General features: G+C 37.7%; 1 protein-coding gene across 1 annotated transcript in view; it reads left to right on the top strand.

Moving 5' to 3' along the window:
- The window catches only part of pik3cb (phosphatidylinositol-4,5-bisphosphate 3-kinase, catalytic subunit beta), a 73,137-nt gene that overhangs the window by 9,883 nt on the left and 38,959 nt on the right, over positions 1 to 24,295 (top strand). Inside the window, exon 2 of the mRNA XM_081371072.1 lies at positions 10,554 to 10,617. The gene's annotated coding sequence lies outside the window, so the exon portion shown is untranslated. The remainder of the gene's footprint in view (positions 1 to 10,553; positions 10,618 to 24,295) is intronic.

Consider the following 24,295-nt stretch of genomic DNA (forward strand, 5'->3'; position numbering starts at 1 on the left):
TCGGCTAGTAGGCTATGAGTGTGAGGATGTTGGAGGTGGAGATTTATAGCCTTTTCTCACAGCACTTGATATAATTAAACTTATCAATTTGATGACGGATCCAGAAAGGTTCAAATGACAATCACCAGTGACAACTGGAGATTCACCCGTTGTAAAACTTGAAAAACTTGAAAAAAAAAGAGACTGCAACCGGCCCATTCGAAAACAAGGATAAATATCAGAAGGGCGTTAAATGTAATCACGCAATGCTGATGTTGTGAACATTAACAATTTGAGAAAAAAGTATAATTTGCACAGTTTGACGTGATATAAGCGATCGTTAGATTTAATCAGTGCGATTTACTGCAATGCTTTTTTCCCCTTAGTTGGTCAGAACAAAAGTGGATGTTACTTGTTCAGATGACATTTTCAGGTAAAAATTCTTATGTTGGTCATACTTCCAAAAAGTAGAGTCTGTGATTGCGAATGACAGTATCCACACCGGCGCGGTGACTGACAGACACACATTCTCCTCAAAACATTGGATTCATCCGCACGGTGCCGAAGCACAACCCACGTAAAGTTGAAAATACTGCGAATAACTGCAATTGCAGATTTCAAACAGATAGAGATGGCGACAAAGAGGAAAAACTGCAGACTGCAGCTTTAATGAATTATTCAATGACAAACACTTTTTTAAACAGTCTCTTGTCGCCACCTACTGGCGTAACAATATAAGCGATACAATACAATGCAAGTGTCAAGACACTTTCAAAAAGGTAATTTGCTCTATTTTCATTGCTACCATGTAGATATCAACGTTCATACCCAAACTATATAAACTTTCACCCCAGTACACATTGGTCCCCTGTTATTTAAATGTTTGTAACACATAAATAATGACTATGTGTGGTTGACCAGGAGTTCAGGCAGAGACAGAGCACTGATTGAGTTTAGTTCAGTTTATTTTTTTAAGGTTTTGTTGATATTATAATCGGAATTGTATCTTGTAATATATTGCAATGTTCATATTTGCCTGTTCAGGCACAAAAGGTTGAGTTTTAGTGGCCTCTGCTGTCACTACGAAAAGAAAAGAAAAAAACATTGCTCTTCCTGTTCTTTCTTTCTTTATGGAACACAAAGGGTAAATTGAAGATTAGGTTTTGTCAAGCTCCAAAAGTGTCTCATAAAAGGTCAATATGATTTGTACACTATTTACCAAGCTTTCTGAAGCCATACAGTAGCTTTTGTAAGAAATCGAAATTACATTTAAGTCTTGAAATTGACCCTAATCTTTTCTAATGAGCTATTAAGCATTACAGAGCTGGCACACACACACTTGGGTGAACAACACATTGGAGGAAGAAATGAATTTTATAAAAGGGTGTGGATATTTGGCTGCTGGTGTTGTACTGACGTGGGAAATGTTAGGCAGCTACAGCGCTCTCTTTGTTTATTATAAGGTTGTGGCGACACATGTGGGTAGATAGATATTCTTTTGGCCACTCCAATGTTAGCCGTTAAATCACAAATTTACTTCATAAAAACTGTATTTCTGTTTGTGGTTCTTTTCTCACCCTTTGGAGAGGCGTTACATTTAGAATTACACAAGTGGCCAACTCTGAGATCATCTTTAGTTCCTGTCAATTATAGCGGTGGAAAACATGTCAATCATAATTATTATGAGCAAATTGAGTTCCTCATTTTTTACGTCACTTGAGTTGAATGATGCGACCTTTGGTACAAATCCAACGTATACTTGTAGCTGCTATATTAAGTCATCCAAATGAGGTATGTCCTCTTTTATGCTTAGCTTCATACGTGATAAAATGTGCCTTTTTCGCAAATGGATTAACGCCTTCTTCCAAAAAATACTGTGCGCTCTTTTTGGTATTCAGTGCTTGATGATGTCTTATATAAATCAGGTTTTCTTTCATAGTCTACGAGTTTCAAAAGCTTAATCAGCATATAGGGGCTGTTTACACGACGCCGTTTTCAACTAAAAACGTAAAACTTTTTATGCGTTTTGTCCATTCGTTTACACGACAACAGAATAAAGGAAAACCAAGTTTTGGGTGCCTGAAAACGCAAACTTTCGAAAACGGGTTTCAAAGTGGAAGCTTTTGAAAACAGTCTCTGTAATCAACAAAAACATGAATCTCTGAAGATGACGTCATGCACATGCGTATTACGTGTTCAGTCTATAGTGTTTCATCACCATTTAATGGCCTGGCAGAGGAATGCAGCGTTTTTAGTCATTTTCGCGGATCCGTGTGAATGGGGATCGTTTTGACAATGGTGTCGTCTGTACGCGGAAAACTCAAAGGGAAAACTTCTCAGTTTTAAGCATATCGTTGTTGTGTAAACGTAGGCTAAGACATTGTCCATTCCTTATTCAATTAAATATGTGGCCCTTAGATTTAGGTGTTCAGTGTTGATATTTACATTGATTTAACATGTAATCAATTAACAGACACTTTTATCCTAAATGACTTTGAAATGAGGAGAACAATAAAAGCAATCAAACCAACAATAGGGCAGCAATATGGAAGTGTTGTGAGTAGTCCCAGATAGTCTAGCACATTACACATAGTTTTATATAATAAATAAATAGATATATCTAATAGTGTTAGTATTAATGGTTCAAGTCTTTAGCTGTTTCTTGATATTTACCCATGACTTCCTTTTCAAACATGTTCTGATCAGCTTAAGTAATTATTGTTTCCTGAAATGTCTTTTTTTTTATTAGAATAGAATAATTTGTTTCCTGGTTGGCAAAAATGTGAGAGAAGTCTCTCTCTCTGTGTGTGTGTGTGTGTGTGTGTGTGTGTGTGTGTGTGTGTGTGTGTGTGTGTGTGTGTGTGTGTGTGTGTGTGTGTGTGTGTGTGTGTGTGTGTGTGTGTGTGTGTGTGTGTGTGTGTGTGTGTGTGTGTGTGTGTGTGTGTGTGTGTGTGTGTGTGTGTGTGTGTGTGTGTGTGTGTGTTAGAAGGAGGATGTGGGTCAGTGAGGAATGTGGATTCCTGGCATTCCAGTGTGAGAGCTGGAGGTAGATCAGGACAGATGAGGAAGAGAGGAACACCTCCGGGTTTGGGCTGTAGGGTTTGTACCTCTAACTGCGCCTCTCTCTGTTTGCTCTGTGATAAGGACACATACAGTGGTGTGTTCATGCGTGTACAGATGAAGAATGTTTATGCTCTCCTAGGGCTGCACGATAATGATTAAACTGATAATCACGATTATTTTGAGATTAATCACTGTTATATTTATTTGAAAAGAATAAAATATATACTGTATATTTAGGCTATTGCTTTGTATTTTGTCTTCACATTAGATATTTTATGAGAAGCAATTCAGTTGTAAATGAGACAAACCACAGATTCAGATCGCTCCACAAATGCAAATTCATACAGACAGCCCGCAAAGAGCTATACTCGTGGTCTTTTTTTCCTTTTAGCCATTTTCATATTTGAAATGGGTAAACACTACAAACAGACGGTGGCTATGTATTTTTCAACTGCTTTACATTATGAAAACTGGTCAAATTGAAATAAGCTTCTCTCAAAAACATGAAAAAGTTAAAGTCCCCCTGTAGTCAATAATTTTATCCCTTAAAACTCATCTTTAAACACCAAAATTACAATTTAAAATTTTTTCCCTTGAAAAAAAGTCTTAAAATGTCTTGAATATAACTCTACACCCTTACCTCATTTAGTATTCATGGTTCTATGAATATGTAAATGAGCCCCGCCTCCACTCACTCACTCCAGCTCAGAGATCCACTCGTTGACGATCACACGTTGATCTGATTGGTTACAAGGTAGTTTGTGACGTCAGAAACACCAGCGATTTCAAACCGTGTTTTTGAGACTGTCTTTGGTTCACTGCAGTTTTAAGGAGAAAATACTCAGCAATGGTGTTGACTAATGAATTTGCACATGGTTTGTCTTAAAGCACATTAAAAACACCACATAGACATATAAACAACATTAAAAGCTGGATTTTCACCACAGGGGGACTTTAAGTTCCAAGTATTAATTCCAACAAGTCCAAATTATGTTACATTTTTACTTTGTATTGTAGCACAGAGTTTGCACGGATTGAATTTATTCACCAACTATTATACAATATGGTCCAGATTTGGATGTGGTATCAGCATATCGCACAGGTGACACACGGCCTCGTGAAGGAGAACAGATGGCTGTGTGACTCTTTCATTCGAGCAAAATTTCACAATGAACATTGCTAAACTCCAGCATACATGTTTGTCGGTGTTGTCAGATCATCAGTGCTTTTTTCGCATTACAGAGAGAGTGTGTTCATGGTTGACAAATCAGCATGGTTGATTAGGGCTGCACGATATTGAAGAAAATTGCGTTTTGCGATAACTCAATATGTGATACGATAATGCTTAAAGGGTTAGTTCACCCAAAAATGAAAATTCTGTCAGTAATTACTCACCCTCATGTTGTTCCAACCGCGTAAGACCTTCGTTCATCTTCGGAACACAAATTAAGATATTTTTGATGAAATCAGAGCTATGTCTCACTCCTCCATAGGCTGCTATGTGACCGAAACTTGCTGGCCCAGAAAAGTCATTAAAGAGATCGTTAATATAGTCCAAGTGACTACAGTGGCTCAATCTTAAGTATATCAAGCGACGAGAATACTTTTTGTGCGCAAAAACAAACAAAAATAACGACTTTATTCCACTTTTCATTTCCTTCTCTCTGGGCCTCTAGTTGGTTCGCGTAGTCTTTTTGCGCAGCGCGTCTGTGTTACACGTCACCACGTAGGCTCACTATTGGCCGACGCCGGTCATGTGTGTGATGCGTGATGACGTGCAACACAGACGCGCAGCGCAAAAACACTACGAGGCCCAGAGAGAAGGAAATGAAAAGTGGAATAAAGTCGTTATTTTTGTTTGTTTTTGCGCACAAAAAGTATTCTCGTCGCTTGATATACTTAAGATTGAGCCACTGGAGTCACTTGGACTATATTAACGATCTCTTTAATAACTTTTCTGGGCCAGCAAGTTTCGGTCACATAGCAGCCTATGGAGGAGTGAGACATAGCTCTGATTTCATCAAAAATATCTTAATTTATGTTCCGAAGATGAACGAAGGTCTTACGCGGTTGGAACAACATGAGGGTGAGTAATTATGACAGAATTTTCATTTTTGGGTGAACTAACCCTTTAAAGTGTGTAAAATAAACTTAAATTATCTTTAAAATATATTTAAAATTATATAACCTACATGCGTGTTTCACATTCTTTTTGTGACCAGAAAACATCCCTAAAACTTCTGAAAGTGAACAGCAGTGTTTTACTGTAGCGTAAGAAGTGTTATTTTAACATCAGTGTAAACCACAGGGTTCAGGGTTTCAGGAAAGCCTATATTAGATTTATTTAACAACAGAAACTGAATAATCAAATGTAAAAATAAAACACTGCTTAGTTTTCACTGTATAAATTAAATATATATATACAGATTCTTATTAAAGCTACAAAAGTTATTCAGCCAAGAGCAAAGAGTGATTTTCTCTTTGTCTTTTGTTCATGACCCCAGTTATTGCAAACTGTTGCAATATGCATATCGCGATATATACATTTGCGATATTTCGATAATGTTGATATATTGTGCAGTACTGTGCAGAAAATTTATCTTTTTTTAAGAGAAAAGCCTTGTTTGGGGGATTTATTCTATTGACATCTGGCGACCGCAAGCAGGAAAGACAGTGGAGGCTTGTTACTGATGCAAGATAACAGAAATGTCAAAAAAACAAAAAAAACAAAAAAAACTTTTTTAGGACAAATAATCAGCGGAGCAAATATCGCAACAATTATTTGTAATTAATTGAGAGAAGCAATTAAAATATGATTAATGCTGTCCTGTGTCTGAGTGTGTCTGTCCGTCAGAGTGTGTGTAAATTTGTGGTGCTCATCTTGCAACGTGTGTTTAAATGTCACTGCAGGGGCTTTGTTCGTCCTGCTAGCATTGTTCTCTTAGCAGTGGGAGTCAACATTGTGTGTGTGTGTGTGTGTGTGTGTGTGTGTGTGTGTGTGTGTGTGTGTGTGTGTGTGTGTGTGTGTGTGTGTGTGTGTGTGTGTGTGTGTGTGTGTGTCGGTACCATTAATAATTTTGGGGACAGATTTGGGTAGGCCTATGTCCTCATTTGTAAAACCAGTATAAAAATAAAGTAAGTAAATTTTGTTAAAATTGTAAAATGCATTAAGTTTTCTGTTAGGGAAAGGGTGTGGGTTAGGGTATTTATCACTAGATGTACATATAAAAATAAAATAAAAAGTCTGTGGAATGTCCCCATTTACATAGTAAACAAGTGTGTGTGTGTGTGTGTGTGTGTGTGTGTGTGTGTGTGTGTGTGTGTGTGTGTGTGTGTGTGTGTGTGTGTGTGTGTGTGTGTGTGTGTGTTGTGTGTGTGTGTGTGTGTGTGTGTGTGTGTGCATATTTCACAGCGAGAGAGAAAGAGTGAGCAACCTTTTTCAAGCAATAAAAACGGGCCCTATTTTGACACCCACTTCCCTCACTGCAAAATGTACTTGCATGTACTGTGTGGTGCAGCGGGGGTCAGATGGTGGCTTTATGGTGGTTTATGTACTGTGATAGTGAATGATTACCATATTCAAATACCATGGTATTTCAAAGAATAACAATAACAAAGAAACACATGGTACTTTGAAGCACTCAGTACTTCGTACTGTAGTTTTACCATGAGAAAAAAAAAAAAAAACGTGGCATTGCAAGGCACATGCCTAAAAACTTCTTGTATTACCATGTTGCAAGTAAAAACACATATTACTGTGGTAAGTACCAAAAAAATTGTATTACCATGGGACCGTTTCCAGAAATCTTAGTAATACCCTTTTTTTTGTGTGTGTGTGTGTGTGTGTGTGTTAACAACACAGAGTCCATCAGAGAATGTTCATATGTTTTCAGGCATGTGTAAAACATAGAAAGTGAGTTTGACTATTACCCAGTATAACTGGTTTATCACATCACCCTCTACTGGTACCCAGTAATCTTAATGGTTGTTCATAGCAAGAGGCTGTGGCATAAATTGTGTGTTTTTCGTGAAGGAGCAGAGGTGTAAAAAGTACTCAAAAATGTTACTCAAGTGAAAGTACAAGTACTGAGGGAAAATTTTACTCAATTAAAAGTAAAAGTATCTGGCCAGAATCGTACTCGAGTAAAAGTAAAAAAGTACCACATTAAAATTGTACTTGAGTATTAAAGAAGTAAAAGTAACAGCAAGAATAAAAACTAGAGATTCTTGTTTAAGCTTTTAATCTCTAAAATCATTAAGTGAATGAACCACATACAAGGTTTTATCCTGCTTTAGAACTGTTTGTATTTAATTGTATTTAATTATCAGACTACTATCTAATGCCAGTATGCAACATTCTTTAAACAATCCACTAAACATGCTAGGGCTGACTTCTAATAGTCGAGGATTCGACGATTCGATTCGGAGAGGTCTGATTCGACTATGAACCTCATAGTCGAATACATGGGCGTCAGTTTGGTTTGAAATGTGCTGGGGACAGAGACGCATTCGCATTTTCAGAAGGGCTGGGTACCATTTTTATTTTATTTTTTCAGGTCATGTTTTGAAAGACAATGTCCTGTAGCTTACTAATGTAAATAAATAAAAATGTATTCAAAAATCTGCTTCACATTTTCAGCAGGGCTGCGGAGCGGCTGTGAGTTGACTCCACACGGTTCTCATGTGCGTTAAAAAGCTTTACATGGTTTAATGTACCTAAACAATGATCACCAAATTCCCCTCTCATGTTGCTCCACATAACCACTTAAAATGATAAAAAAAAATCGAACCCAGAGTCCAATTATTATGGACGTTATCTGATATTAAGCGTTTCTGCTTCACATTTTCAGCAGGGCTGCGGAGCGGCTGTGAGTTGACTCCACACGGTTCTCATGTGCGTTAAAAAGCTGACTCCACACGGTTCTCATGTGCGTTAAAAAGCTGACTCCACACGGTTCTCATGTGCGTTAAAAAGCTGACTCCACACGGTTCTCATGTGCGTTAAAAAGCTTTACGTTGTTTAATGTACCTAAACAACGATTACCAAATTTCCCTCTCATATTGCTCCTCATAACCACTGAAAATGGTCAAAAAATCGAACCCAGAGTCCAATTATTATCGACGTTATCTGATACTAAGCGTTTCTGCTTCACATTTTCAGCAGGGCAGGAGCGGCTGTGAGTTGACTCCACGCGGTTCTCATGGGCGTGAAAAAGCTTTATGTGGTTTAATGTACCTAAACAACCATCACCAAATTTCTCTCTCATATTGCTCCTCATGTTTATGAAATGTTATGATATATGTGTTATATGTTTTTTAGCTCTTTTGTTTGAAATGGAAAAAATCTAGCTGCTATCTAAAAAAAAGAAAAAGAAAAAAAAAGGTTCGACTATCAGTCGACTACGGCAAAATCTAACGAATCAGATTCGACTATGAAAATCCTTAGTCGAAAACAGCCCTAAAACATGCTTTTACCACTAAAAGAAAAGAATTCGCTAAGGTACGGCCACGGGTGCTCTTGGTCCTGTGGCTGATTTTGGACTGTGTTCGCAGCTGAATCACGTTCTACCTCCATTTTCTTCCACTGATTGACCATAGACAGTAAAAGAAATGGACACAGGGACCCCATAGATTTCAACGGAGAAAAGTGAAGCAAATTAGAAGCACTCACTTCCTGATGGCTGAGCGTACTGCGCAGGCTCAATCTGAGTTTGACGACGTAGATATGACGTGAGCTGACCGTTGTAAGTCTTCTAGTAGCTGTGCCAAGAGAAATCTAACCTTGCAGAGACGGAGAGCGTGAGTAGTAGCTGTCCATGAGCTAGGAGCAGGAGCAACTTTATGATTCTCTATGGGCTTCTCCCTTGACTTTATGCCTCCACGTCCCCCCGATTGACTGCGAGCTTCTCCTCCTGTCTATACGGTAATTTCCAGAGAGTCGTGTGGTTATGACGCAATCGTTAGCCAATTTTTACAAAAACTGCTTCTACGGGGCCATAACGTAAGATACAAGGTAATGGAGTAAAATAATAACTTTCATACATTGTCGAGTTTCTTTAGAAATAAACAATGGGCAAACAGGGTCTTCAAGCGCCTCAGATGTAAAGTTATTCGCTGTCAAAGTGAGGCCAAAATGAATGGGAGTCAATGGAATGCTAGCAGCAGGTGATGGCTTGATAGCCAATGGCGGCGCCCTGGGGTGGTTCGCTCTTCGGCTGCTGGATTGCCCCCCTGTGATTGACTGTTATAATTACTCTAATTTCTAGGTCAAGGTGCTGTGCATTGTGGTAATAGATGCGACATGACGTCACTTCCAAAGGACCAATGAACATGTCTGACCAATTTGGTGAAATGTGAAAACGAATCTCATTGGCAGAATAAATTACATTTTAATTAAACTAGGCATCAGCGCAATTCAATTGGTTTGGTAATAGCAAGGGAAAATAGAATGAAGTGATCTCCAAAAATTAAGTACTTTTTGACTATAAATAAAATTGTAAGGAGTAAAAAGTAAAAAAAATTCTTAAAAAATGTAATTAAGTAAAAGTAAAAGTAGTGATTTTTAATTGTACTCAAGTAAAGTAAAAATCCCCCAAAATAATACTTAAAGGTATAGCGGAGGATTTTCTTTTTCCGGGTGGGTAGTGTAAACTATTGGTCCACCTAAGTGTCAATCATTCTGGTGATATGTTTACGTAAGGCCGTCGTACGTGCTCGTCCCTTAGTTTTCGCTTTCTGCGCATGCGCACTTTCAGGTGTTTATGTGTGGTGAGCTAGAGCTAAGCCATTCATTGAAGCTCGCCGTTTCACCGGGTCCTTTGAAAATGTCTGAGGGTCGCAAGAGAAAAAGTTTGTACGAACTGTATGAGAAGAAGAGAAAGGCCTCAGAAGAGAGAAACAAGATCAGAGTGTTTTTGGGAGATTGTTTCACACGATGGCGTGCGCTGATAACACAGGTTGGGCTTCCCACTGATGCCTCAGTCGCGAAGTTTCTACTCGACAGGTAAAGTTTGGCATGCTATTTGGAGAAAAAGTGCAAATCTTCTTTTGGAAAGTAATCTTGTATGAGCGATGCCGACAGCAACTTGTAAACAGAGCGTGCACGAGGAGAACCTCGCACACGTTAATAGGCGTTCCCTCTCGGGAGCAGGTAGAGTGTTGCGCATGTGCATTTTTTCAAAAAGTGGAGAGGGCGGTTCTTATCTAAAATTCGGAAAGATCCTCCGTTATACCTTTAAGTACAGTAATCAAGTAAAATTACTCAAGTATTTTACACCTCTGTGAAGAGGTTGTTCATGTGAAATCTGCATTAACTTTGCCTCATTACACCCTATTGTTGGCAAACATTAATGGCGTCAGGTTATCTAGAATAACCAGAGGTGCTGCTGTGCTATGAAATATTAGCTCCATGAGTTGCTGTCTCAGCTGATATGGGGACACTCAAGGTCCTTCAGTTCTGACTCTGCTCATCTCACACGTTTTCATCTGAATCCTCTTTGTGTCTCTGTCAGATGCAGCATCCTCTTCATCCCATCATGGAGCCGGCTGAGAAATAAGAGACTGCAGAGACAGCAGGTGAGTGCTGACAGACCACAACACAAGGACCCCATTGTAAGCTATTGCAGCAGGCGATCACAATATTCTTATTCAGGTAAAAAAGAAAAAAAAAACGTTAAAAAAAAATATATGTGTTGGTAAAACCTTAGTAGAAAGTATCAACAATTCCATGCATTGGGTGATTGGTGTTCTATTGGGATTTTTAAGAATAATTAAATGCACAAATTCCATGCCTTTTTTTGGATCCATTTCATTCAGGATTTCTTATGCCTCTCAAAATGCACATCAAAATAGTTGGATGGAAACCCAACTGAGACTCAGAATGATATCTGAAGGATCATATGACACTGAAGACTGCTGAAAATTCAGCTTTGCCATCACAGGAAGAAATTACATTTTAACATATTTTACAACAGAAACCAGTTTAATTAAATTGCGAAAACATTTCACAGTATTACTGTTTTTACTGTATTTTTGATCAAATAAATGCAGGCTTGGTGAGATTTAAGGGGCTGTTTACACGACACCATTTGCAACTAAAAACGTAAAACTGTTTATGCGTTTTGGCCGTTCATTTACACAACAACGGCGTGAACGTGTTTCAAAAGTGCAAGTGCAAGGTCTCTGCATAAACAACAAAAAACGCAAACCTCTGAAGCCGATGACATCATGCACATGTGTATTACGTGTTCAGTCTATAGTGTTTCATCGCCATCTAATGGCCTGGCAGAGGAATACAGCGTTTTTAGTCGTTTTCGCGGATCCGTGTGAATGGGGATCGTTTTGACAATGGTGTCGTCTGTACGTGGAAAACTCACAGGAAAAACTTCTCAGTTTTAAGCATATGGTTGTCGTGTAAACGTACCCTAAGAAACTACTTTCAAAAACATTAAAAAATCTAAATATTTTCCAAACTTTTGACCGGTAGTCCCATTACCTTTCCTTACCCCACTAACTTGCTAGATCCGCCACTCCCCCTTGTATAAGGACCTCAGGATTTACAGATTAAAGGATAATTCCGCTATTTAGCACTTTGAGTCTCTTTTCTGGTTTGTTTTGGATGAAATAGAGTGGTGGACACAGAAATTTTGACGATGGGTCCTGTCTCGACTTTTTGACTCGTTTAGAATCGCCTTTGACGCTTCAGAGTGGCTGGCTACGGGCATGCAGAAACATGTCCTTAAAACAACCCATAACGTTCGTTTTCAAAACTGTGCAACTCACCGAGTGGTTAGTGATGTTCGTTGATGATTAAAAACAAATATATCGGCGCAATGTATGATTTCAATCCGTGTTATTCTGCATGCCCGTAGCCAGCCACTCTGAAGCGGTCAAAGGCGATTCTAAACGAGTCAAAAAGTCGAGACAGGACCCAACGTCAAAATTTCTGTGTCCACCACTCTAGTTCACCCAAAACAAACCAGAAAAGTGACTCAAAGTGCTAAATACCGGAATTATCCTTTAAGCACTGGCAGAAACCCCAGGAGGGTGATGTTCGGGGTATCGGAGCCCAACACCTCCTTTACCCCAGCAGCCTGTGAGCGTGACTTCACTGCCTGAGACTTCTGAGTCAATGGGAAGGCAAGTTTTTTTGGCTAAACAACATCCTGCCAACTCCTAAAGGTCAGAAAGGAGGCGGGTGAAATAAAAGTGTAAAATGCCAGCACTGCAGGTTATCTATTCCACACCCTGTGGGACAAGCACCCCTTTCTCTTTCCTAGGATAAAACAAGAGAGTCTCAGCTTCTCAGTGGTCTAAACTAGGCCCGTGCAGTTTAATGCCACACAGTTTCAATGGAGTAAAGTTCCTCCGATGTCACCCAAGGAGTTCAGTTCAAGAAGAGGGAAAAAGTTTAGCCCTCGACCTAGCTAAAAGTGCTTTAGCCCTCCACCTAGTTGCGCAAGTTACTTTTTTCTGGTCTACTTGTGCAACTAGGTTGAGGACTAAAGCACACAAGAATATAAAAACCAGTATGTCTCATCGCTTAGTTGAAGCTTTTATATTAAGTCGTAGGTCTTCAATCTTGCTGCTGGGGACCCAATGTCCTGTGGAGTTTAAGTGTCTACTTTGCATTATTTTTGGTTGTCAATGGAGAATGTTTCTTCAGGAGTAACTGTACTAAAACTCCTATGGTCCTTGGGGAGAGTAGGACAGAATATGAGGCGCAAGTTTGCACAGTAAATTTGCAAGTACACACACAAAAATGACGCAAGGTTTTATCACGCCATTTCCACGGAAGCTATTCCCTAGGGGCAGTCATAGCTTGTTACTTGGCATGTCTGCCCCAGACCGCATATCTGCAATATGGCAGTTGTTCATATCTCATGGCGAGAGACAGAAAGGATGTTAGAAAGAAAATGTTTGGTTACTTACGTAACTCTGGGCCTCTGATAACAGAAGTGAGGTGTCCTCCTTGCAGATGGCACGGACTGGAGATATGCTGAGAGTAAACTGAGGAAAATCAAGTCGTAAATGTTGGTTTTGGAAAGTACCTATTTTTAACTTTATTTTTATAGAACTTTTCAGAACTAAGACAAACAGCAACAAACGGAATGTGCCTTTTGTTGAATTTTTTTTTTAATTATGTATTTAATGTCTGACCATTTTGATCTTTTTGCTTGTGGGAGGAGATTATTCTTGCCGAAAATACATTTATTTGACCGTATTTGTAAGTGCTGCTGTTATTGTCCAAAGCTGTCAATTTACTGTATGTGTCAATAACATCCCTGTTAAATCATAATTAGATGTTGCAGTATATGCTGCTTGACTGACGTTGATCTCGCTCAATCTTAAAATTATTATTATTAGTATATTTAGCCTACAGCAGTTCAAAGACACTTTTTAAACTCTATAGTTAGTGGTACGTGTATGCTAGCATTTACATAGGATGTGGGTTTAATTGTAAGTGAGTTAGACAGATAGCTGATTAACCCCTCAGCTGAGAGCTGTTTACTGTGGGGATAGTGGTGTGTCTCAGCAAAAACCAAGCCTTAAGTGCTTTTTTTTTTCAGACTTTTGACTGTAGAACTAAAAAAGGGAAGCAGTGCTTGTCGATTACTTTGTATATTATTGCGTTGTGCAAAAGGTCATGTATGCACAGCAAAATGGAGGTCACAGTAATTGCAGGAACATTCACAACAAAAGAGTAACAAAAGGGCAAACTGGTTGAAATTTCGTTTTATGTACGAATACATTTTGAATACATTTCTGTTGACATATTAATGATTATTACGTTAACCTAATATTGTGTATAATTTAACTCAAATTTGTACATTAATTGATTTTTTGGTAAAAATTAAGTTGTGGCAAATTGAATGACATTGTCGTGAAAACTTTGGAAACTGGGCAGTGGGTTACTAGTTCCCAGCATCCTTTGCATGATAGGACTGAATAAGGTGAATCAATATGAATGAAATTAAGTGTTATTTATTTTATGCATTTATTTTTAGTGAAGCAAAAGACCTGTTAGTGTTTAATGCAGTTATGTTTGACATTTAAAGGTTGTTGTGGTTACCACTGTGCTGAAGAGTAGTTGACATAAAGGTTAATGCTACATTCACTACATAAAAGAAATGATTGTTAATGCCAGTGTCAAGTAATATCTTGTTTTTTTAATTGGTTAAATTTAGCAGTATTACATGGCTGGGCATTTCAACTGAAAGAGATTCCAGGACTATAATGTAATTAAAGTAATGTTTCTTTTTTTGTGAATGATTGAGTGATATAGGAGGAGGAATGTGTGGACTTAATAATAGTTCCTGCTCTGTGGAATCAGAGGGAAATTTGCATGTGGTTTTCCTGTTTGCCTATGAGAGTGCGAAATTCATGTATTTGTTTTTTTGTGAATGTGTAAAAAAAGTTTTTCTGTGACCTCTGTTGAACCCACCAGAGTGTGTGTGTGTGTGTGTGTGTGTGTGTGTGTGTGTGAGGGGGGGGCATAGTGGGGCATAGTGCGCCCCACCATGCTTTTTTATTACAGAGGTCTTTTGTTCCTCTGTGTTAAAGAAACTAACGCAAGTGTATTCTCTCTCTCCCTCAAAGAAGCAATTCATTTTCACAACATGACAACATGGGAGGGTTTATATTGCCTCACAGTGCGTCACAGTGCATCTGAAATAGAGGAAGTGTCACATAACTGATATTCTGCTTGATTTCCTACTCTTGACATGGTGAAATACAGTAACAGTCATTTACAACAGAAAAACTTGAGGTAAAGTTCTAGATGCATTGTGTTACTAATTCAGTAATGGCTTGGTGGTGGTGTCTGAAAGCATGTTTTAAAAAACGCTGGGAACTTTTTGTCAGGAATATAATAATGGGTTCAAGTGCTGTTTTTGGTAGATTTTTTCCCCCCTTTTTATTAGTGGCCCAAGAACAAAATGGTGGTATTTGGTGATGTTTCATATTGTTATGTCCCCAGATTCCTTGGCTCATTCTCTCATGTTTTAAGCCTAAGCTTGTGTTGTTGTTGTTTTTCCCAGCATATCAATTATTATTTTTTAAGACACTTTTCCGCTAAAATGGGTATTTTAACCTACCAACATTACCCTACATTATTGTATGCATGTTATTGGTCAGTAGGCTACTGCTTAAGCGACTGCACTAAATGTATGTACTTGTGCGTGAAAAAAAGTACCAGGAATACTGGTAAAACGATGACCAGTTTTAACTGGTTAATATCCTTGTGAGTTTATCTTTAAATGATTTCCGCTTGGACCCTGATAGTTGCAGATTGTTGGGCTTGTTTTTGTGCTGCTGTAAATAATTTTACATGACTCTCTGATATACTGGATGCTGATTGGTCTTTTGCTGCATTCTGTGGTCAAATATTTTTATATAATGACCGAGACAGATAATAGGTCATTGATTCAGGCAACTGGTTTCTTTAACTGTGCTAGTTTCATGCGTTTCATATCATATTTGTGCTCTCTTTCTTCTCGCATAATAAAATAATTTCTCAAATCAAGCATTCATGATAATGATCAATATATCTTTCTTCTTCGTCTGTGTTCTCTTCCCTTTTTTGCCCATCTTCACTCAAACATACAAATTCTGCAGATCCACGTGATGATCATGTGCTGACCAGGCCCGCATTAAGAACACACAGGGCCCTGGGGCCGTAGCGAACCCAAGGGCCCCTTCATAGTAGCCCATCTTCGTGCCACAACGTTTTCTACCGCAGGAATAATTGGTATTTAAAATAATGGTATCTTTAAAAACTCATCTTTGATCACCAAAATTACATATTTAAAGTTTTTTTTCCTTGAAAAAAATTCTTCATGGCTTAAAATAGCTTGAATGTAACTACACCCTTGCCTCATTTAGTATACATGTGAATATGTAAATTAGCCCCGCCTCCACTCACTCACACCAGCTCAGAGATCCACTCGCTGACGTGATTGGTTACAAGGTAGTTTGTGACGTCAAAAACACCAGCGATTTCAAACCGTGTTTTTGAGACTGTCTTTGGTTCACTGCAGTTTTAAGGAGAAAATACTCAACAATGGTGTCGACTTATGAATTTACACATGATTTGTCTCAAAGCATATTAAAAACACCACATAGACATATACGCAACATGTAAAAGCTGTATTTTCACCACAGGGGGACTTTAATATGCAGAGATACAACGTATCTCTATAGAAAATATAAAAATATTTCAAACAGCAACACTTTTAAAAGCATAGATGCATTAACACCAGATATTAGGTCAAAGTAAACAGGTTTCCAGAAACAGCAACAACTTTTGTGTATACGACTGCCTTAGGAGTTTGCTTTATATTAAACAGTTGTATCATTAGAAGGTCTTCTTTCTGGCTGTAGAAGAGGGGAATCATCCGGGCTGGACTGGGGCTCAATTCAGCCAAATTCATTAAATAAATTAATGATTAAATAAAGGATAGTAGTAATAATAAGTAATAATAAAGTAATAATGGATAATTTTTTAATTTACTGCAAATGTGTTAAACAGTATTAATATTGCATTATATTGCAAGGCTCATAATTATTGAATTCTTATTTTGCAGTTATTAGAACTGAACGTAGGTCCTGAAAAATGACCATAGTTCCTGCATAGAATCCAGAGTTTAACTGTATGATCAAGACAGGCGAAAACCAAGCACCTCATTACCATGGATTTATGGTTTCTCTAATAACAGCAACAATAATATAGATAATAAAAACAAGATAAGATATTTAATAATAAGGTATTTGCAATGAAAACATCTTAAACACTATAAAACAACCTTTTTTGTCATTATATTACCCAAGATTTAATATGAGGTTAATAATAGTAACATTAACAGTAAATGCTATAATGTCACACAGCTTCATTAACTGCATGGTCATTTATATAGTGGTGGCGCTGTGTGTGTGTAGAGCTTGTAATTACTGTTGTCTACAGTTAACTTTGACACTGGAGTGTTCAAACTGGTGTCAGGTTCACCACAGAGCCTTTAAAGTGCCCCTATTATGCTTTTTTTTTATATTACCTTTCACTCAGTGTGTAATATAGCTGTCTGTGAATGTAAACGTCTGTAAAGTTGAAAGTGCACAATAAATAAAGTTATTGTCTCCCAAAAGAAAGAATCGACTCTGAACCGCCTAAACGGGTCGTCGGGAATCCCAGTCTCACTTCCGTGACCTTCGTAACACAGTAACACATTTGCATAATGGCCGGACTATGGCCTTCATTGCCTGCCTGCGAACAACGTCCACTTTGACTCGTACACAACACCAACTACAGCTTTTGAGAGCATGTCGAGAAGTCAGTTTTTTATGGCTGCGTTTTTTTTTTTTTTTTTTTTTTTTTTTTTTTTTTACATCGTTACTGTCTTTACAGTGTGTGCAATCACTGAACTTTAGGAAACCTCTGGAGCTGAAATTCAGCTATGGTAATTTTTTTTTTTTCCAAAACACGCGCTGTAAGCTGTAGACCAATCACAACACACTGGGTCGTCTGGCCAATCAGAGCAGAGCAGGCTTGCGGAAAGGATGGATTTAGAGACACTGAATCCTCGGACGAGTCGTTTGAGAATCATTGAAAAATGTATTGATGTGTAGTGTATATTATGAGAAAAGGAAAATCTTTAACGGATGTTATAAAACGGATAGTTCCGGTCCTTGATTCTGATTGGTTGAAGCCGTTACACACACCTGTGACCGCATTACATTAGTGTTACTGCGCAACTGCTGTTTGTGATTCTTTGTTGCTGAATGTGTTGCTTAGCAACCTATTTGGAACTACATTTCTTGGCGGAGGGATAAATGTATAAAATAAATGACCGTAACTTACTGCTTTATTAACCTGTTGTAGGAGACCTCAAAAACAAAATTAGGAACCTTTAGAATAGCATAATAGGGGCTGGTTCAGTAGAGCGGCGAGTTCGTCAGCTCTGTGCGTGAGACGGTCCTGCGACTGCTGGATTAATGCGGTTTAATCAGGTAGCGGCTCCATCGTTTGGCTTTTGCTCTCTGTTTCCCAGGTGCTCCACTAAATAACAGCGCTTAATGTGTGGGGGTGTGGAGGGGTTTTGGCGATTGGCCCACCAGGAAAAGTTCAGGTGCTCCCGATTGCCAGTCAATCTACTCCCAAGCCAATCACGGGCCCCTTCCTAGCCCTATTGTTAATGCGGCCCTGGTGCTGACGTGCATTAATATAAATTAATAAAGAACACTTTATGACTTTACAATTTGTTGACCAGCTGATGCCATAATGGGAGTCTTGATTAGTGCTGCGAGAGATAGAGATAGAGATGGAGAGAGCTCTAAATCCAATATCCTGCTGAGAACTTTTACAGCTTAATGACCCCCCACCCCCATCTCTCTCTTTCTCTTACAAGCTTTCTCACGCTACGGTCTTTTTCACACTCGTTGTATCTGGCAAATGATTGCAGCACTGTGTATTTGGTGCCTTACCATCCTCACTAAAATTGACACAGTGACATTACATTCATTGATACAGTAGCCCAAAAAAAGTATTTGGATGCTAAAGTCAGGGGTCTAGTAGTGATTTCTGCAGACTGTTCAGTATAAGAACAGAAAAAACCTTTTTAGAGGTTTGTTCCTCCAATTTGCAGCAAATTGTCAAGGGCTGGACAGGACAACATGTCTTTCAATAAAACGTGGCTGCCTATGCGGTATAAAAACAACAAAAAAGAACAACAAAAAGAAATTGGTCCTGGTCTCTTCCCTTTTGCCTAATAGGTAGGAAAACGTCAACACCCATAATGCACTGGGCATGGCCACGCCCAGTCTGTTTCTATTGGATAAGCTTGACCAGAGAACTTGAGTAGGAATCACTTCTTAGCAAACTTTCAAAAATCTGCAAACTTGCACTTTAAGCATTACGTTTCACATAGAGCATTTGTTTTTTGTCTTTAAGTGATAAAACAATAGATGTACTATTAAACAGACAAAGTGTTCATAAAAAAAAATATATATATATATATGTATGTGTGTGTATGTATACTATATATGTATATATGTGTATATATATATGTATATATATATATATATATATATATATATATATATATATATATATATATACATACATATATACATATATATATACATATATATACATACATACATACACACACACAGTTGTATACAAATTATATATATAAACAGTTGTGTACAATTTTTTTTCAAAATTCTTTGATGAATAGAAAGTTCAAAAGAACAGCATTTATTTAAAATAGAATATTTTCTAACATTATAAATGTCTTTACTGTAACTTTTGATCAGTTTAACTCATCCTTGATAAATAAAAGTATTGATTTATTTTATTTCTTTCCCCCAAAAATAAAATTAAAATTCTTACTTACCCCAAACTTTTGAAGGGTAGTGTTTAATGTTACAAAAGCTTTCTATTTCAGATAAATGCTGTTCTTTTGAACTTTCTATTCATCAAAGAATCCTGAAATAAAAATGTGAATAACTGTTTTCAACACTGATAATAATCAGAAATGTTTCTTGAGCGTCAAAATCATCATATTAGAATGATTTCTGAAGGATCATGTGACACTGAAGACTGGAGTAATGATGCTGAAAATTCAGCTTTGATCACAGGAACAAATTACACTTTACTGTATATTCACAAAGAAAACAGCTGTAAAATTGTAATAATATTTCACAATATTACTGTTTTTGTTTGTATTTTTAATGCCTTGGTGAACACAAGATACTTCTTTTAAAAACATTAAAAATCTTACTGACCCCAAACTTTTGAACGGTAGTGTATATAATAAAGTTTTGTTTTTCATGTTGCTTTGATTGTATAAAAGCATAATATGTAGAAAAGAAACTTATACAGTCACTGAAAAGGTTCATAAAACACTTTTTTTACCAAGTTATTTTAAAACGACAAGACCACACTTCAGGTCTACAGATGTTGAATCCTCAAATTAACTAATCATGTGACATTTCTTTAGTAAGGATACAGGATCATGGGCTTTTCAATCCATCCAAATAAGATTAATCAGCGGAACTGTGACCACAGTTACGGCATCACTGTCCGGAAATCTCCTGGAATCAGTGTTGCCCTTGTCTCTGTACGGGAATGAAGAGTCAGGGCTTTTTCAACGTGTTTGCTGCACATCCTTTTGTTGTACACTGCATCTTTGATCTGCTTTATGTGCTCTGTGTGTAGGGTGGGTGTTAACTCAGTCACTTCTGCAGAATGTTTTTAGCATTTGCGCGTGGCTGGGTCATAAGGTCTTCCATTAGTCATGGTGCTTTTGAGAGAGACACACTGGTGTGTGTGTTTGTGTTTGTGTGTGTGTGTGTGTGTGTGTGTGTGTGTGTGTGTGTGTGTGTGTGTGTGTGTGTGTGTGTGTGTGTGTGACCGAGTATAATAGGGAGGGAGAACTTCCTGTTTTGTTTGTGTTAAAATATTAATCAGTAGTAAAACCTTACGCTCTTTACGGTTCCCTTTGTTTAATGTCCCTCATCTCTATCAAAAACAGATTCCAGTTTTTTCCAATTGCTAACACACTAAAATGACATGCGCAGCACAATTATTTAATCTGACACACAGAGAGCAAAACCTCTTCTCAAGTCTCAAAGTCTAAACACATTTTCTGCTAAACACACATTTTGCAATTCAAAATGGCACTTTTTTATGCACTGAACACGGTTCTCTTCGTAAGACACAACAATCTGACATAGTCACGTGTTTGCCATTTCAAAACACTGCCATTCAAAATGACACTACATGAGCTGATTGGCCAATACTTGTGCCACCGGACAAACACCTCAATGGTTAATTGTTAACACTTCAATCTTTTTCAGTTTACTGTTTGTTTTGTGAGCATATTTTTGTTCAGTCCAATGTAAATATATCTGCTGTGCATATGTTGCATTGACTTGTTTGGTGAAAAAAAAAAAAAAAAAATGTTTCAACAGCATGTGTGTGGATCTGCAAATATTTCTGTGCTTGTGAACAATCTGAAGAATTTCCTCCAATTTGAACTATTTTAGTATTATGGCAAAGCAGTGCTTTTTGTTATGCCCAATAGTGTGTAGTTGGTTAGACAAAAATCTGGTAATATGAATGAAGAAGTGTGTGCCATTTCGTGCAAAAGTTTGATTTTGACATTTTGGTTGCAGTGCTTCATTTTGCAGGATATATTAGGTACTTTGCAGTTTGGGTGTGTGGTTTTGTGAATTGTGTTAAGTATTTTGATAAAACCAGCCTAGTTTGCACAATTGTGTGTTAGCAATTGGAAAAAAACTGTAATAGACAAAAAGTCCCATAACCACACTCTTTAAAACACAGGCAACTAAAGATCAAAGAATTCACAACATTCGATTACAAAAGTAATAATGTTTTTTGGTAACACTTTTTGGTAACACTTTATTTTACTGTGTCCTTTATAGAAATCTTTTGGATAAACTCGACTGAAATGTTATTTTATATTGAATAAATGTATACCATTTTAGTCAGAGTAGACTAACTTAAATTACTGAAGAACACATTATTGATGGATGATTAATGACATTTTAAGGGTATTTTTCTTTAGGGTAAGGAAAAAAGATAAAGGATAAAATGACAGTTTAATTCTGTCTTTCCAAAAAAAAAGTCTGTAATCCAAAGCTTTAATTCTGTGTTTGTTATTATAAGTATAATTAGAGGCAATGCTGTTTTATTATGTTATATATTATTCCATGTCTCTTGTGTTTTGATTATAAACTGTTATTTAAAAAAAAAACAATGAAACGCACAGGATACTCTGCTTTACTGCATTTCAGTCGAGTTAATCCAAAAGATTTCTATAAAAAAAAAAAAAACAGGTTACACTTTATTTTAAGGTGCCATTGTTACAGTGTAATTATACACTGTAACAATGTGTAAATCTCCCTTTAGTTAATTGTGGCTGTTGTTCAGCTGAAGTCAGTTCAGTGTTGAGAAATGCCACTACTCGTGGACCACACTGAATCCTATGGAACGCTAATTTGCCATTACATCACGTGGAATGGGAAAATGGGAAATACCCAGTATAAAGAGTACTGGGTATTATAAATACTCTTGTATTAGAGACACGCAGAAACGATCACTCTTTGAGTCTATGTTTCTCTCAGTTCTCTGGTCTGGACTCTGGACCACATGCTCTCGCAAAGCTAACTAATCAGACCTCAAGATGCCACCCAAAATACCACCATAACCAGTCCATTTTAAACACACACACGTTCAGTGTTTTCATCAGTCATGTGCGAGTGCTTGAGTGCCCATCCTTAATAGTACACTTCTTCACTTAGTATCTCTTAGTTTGTGGCAGTTGTGTAAATGCAGGGCAACCATGAGGATGTGGCTCCTTCAAAAAGATTTAAAAATTCTCTTTCATTCAATTAAAGGAACTTTTGAGCAGAGAAGAAAGTGTTTCAACCTGCCCTGATGTGCAGTGACTGCAAATCCTCTCCTCTCTCCGTAACTGTGTGTTTTTATGTCTTCCTCTGTCTAAGATGGTGTTCACAGAGTCTGTACTTTAATACTTTGTGTTTTTTCTGTTAGGGTTGTCAAACGTATCAGTACTTCAAGTAACGGTCGGTACCAGTGTTGCCGACTTAGCAACTTTGTCAAAAAAGGAAACAGTTTCCTTCTTACTTTTTTCTGCCAGTACTGTCCTGCCAGTGTCTTGCTTTCCCCCTGCCGTCACACCTCTCTCTGCGTCTGCCCTGTTCAGTGAGTGACACACACACACACACACATACACACACACACACACACACACACACGCACACACACACACACACACACATTTGTTATCTTTTAGTAGAGCGTAGTTTTTATTTCCCTTAATAAAAGTTTAATTGCAACACCAAAAGATTTATGGCACACAGTTCACAAACAATATGAACAAGATAATAATATCATAATAAAATTATGATAACCATTAAATGTCAAAACCGCAGCCTAATGGCTATGTTGAAATATGAAATATGATTGATTCACTGAGACATGCAGATTTGTTGAATCAAACTGTTGTTGTCTGGTAACTTATGATAAGTGTTTTAGGGGTTGTTTGCTCATAAATCGGGCTGAACTGGTTAAAGTTAAGATAAATTTATCTGCAGTCGAGTGACTTTACGCAAAGCTCCTTTTCTCATTCAAAATTTGTTTTTAAAAATGTTATGTTAACTGAATCGGCGACTAGTGATTCTGCTATTTAACTCTTTCTCAGGAGCTCTGTTATAAGCTCTCAAATTAAATATGAAATATGTAAGCCCTCTTAGGTTTTATTGACTAAAATACTGAGGTTTACCTAATTGATAATCAAATATCCCAAAATATTCATTTTTAGGCCTGTATGAGGAAATGGCCTTCAAGAATTATTATTTCACATTGATTCTAAACGCAACCCATAGGTGTAGTTCAAATTAATGGGACAGTCTTATGTATTTATTTATTATTTCAATTATAACTTTCATTACCATTATTTCATTTATTTTCCTGTTTGTCATATGACCAGACCAACCAGTCTTTGATGCTGATTCCTGCTGTATGCAAGCGTTTTCAAAGAGAAAAGCACACGTTTAGTCCTTCTGTTCTCCTGCTTAATCACTGGCTCTATAAGAGTGCTGGAAAGCTTTGTGTGAACTTGATCACAGTCCAACAAAGCACTAGTTCATAAAGTGCTCTTAAAGAAAAAACTTACGTGAAGGGTTAACCTCAGAGCACAGTAGCTCTTAAGAAAGGGTGGCGTCAGCCGGGAGACGTCAGAGGTCTGAGAACGTCAGTGATATTGAGCTGTGGTTGGGCTTCCTGAAGCAGAGAGTTATTAGAAGCTCTTGATGTGAGCTGTAATGGATGTGGTGAACTGTGGCCCCTCTAAAAGCTTACAAAGTGCACTTACACTGCATTGACACAGCAATTAACTCTTGTTGCTTTTGGGTTTGCGTATATCTAAATAAACAATAGTGTGCTTGTATGTGAAAATCTGTGTTCACAGTTTGAAATACCACATCCTCTGTCCCCTAATGTGGGTATGTCTTTGTATAGCAGGCCATTTCTCACCAGTCTGTGTGGAAGCTAGCCGTGAACCACATCCCCCTCCTCCGACCCCGTTGTCTCGTTGATTGACATTGTGTGACTGAGTTTCCGCACCTGTCTGGTGTCTGTTTGATGAAGTCCTGCTTATGAGGTTTTGAGTTTGTTTGTAAGGTGAGAACGGAGATGAGCAGCATCATGTGG

The sequence above is a fragment of the Scardinius erythrophthalmus genome (genome assembly GCF_964197995.2).
Source record: "Scardinius erythrophthalmus genome assembly, chromosome: 7".
Lineage (NCBI taxonomy): Eukaryota > Metazoa > Chordata > Actinopteri > Cypriniformes > Leuciscidae > Scardinius > Scardinius erythrophthalmus.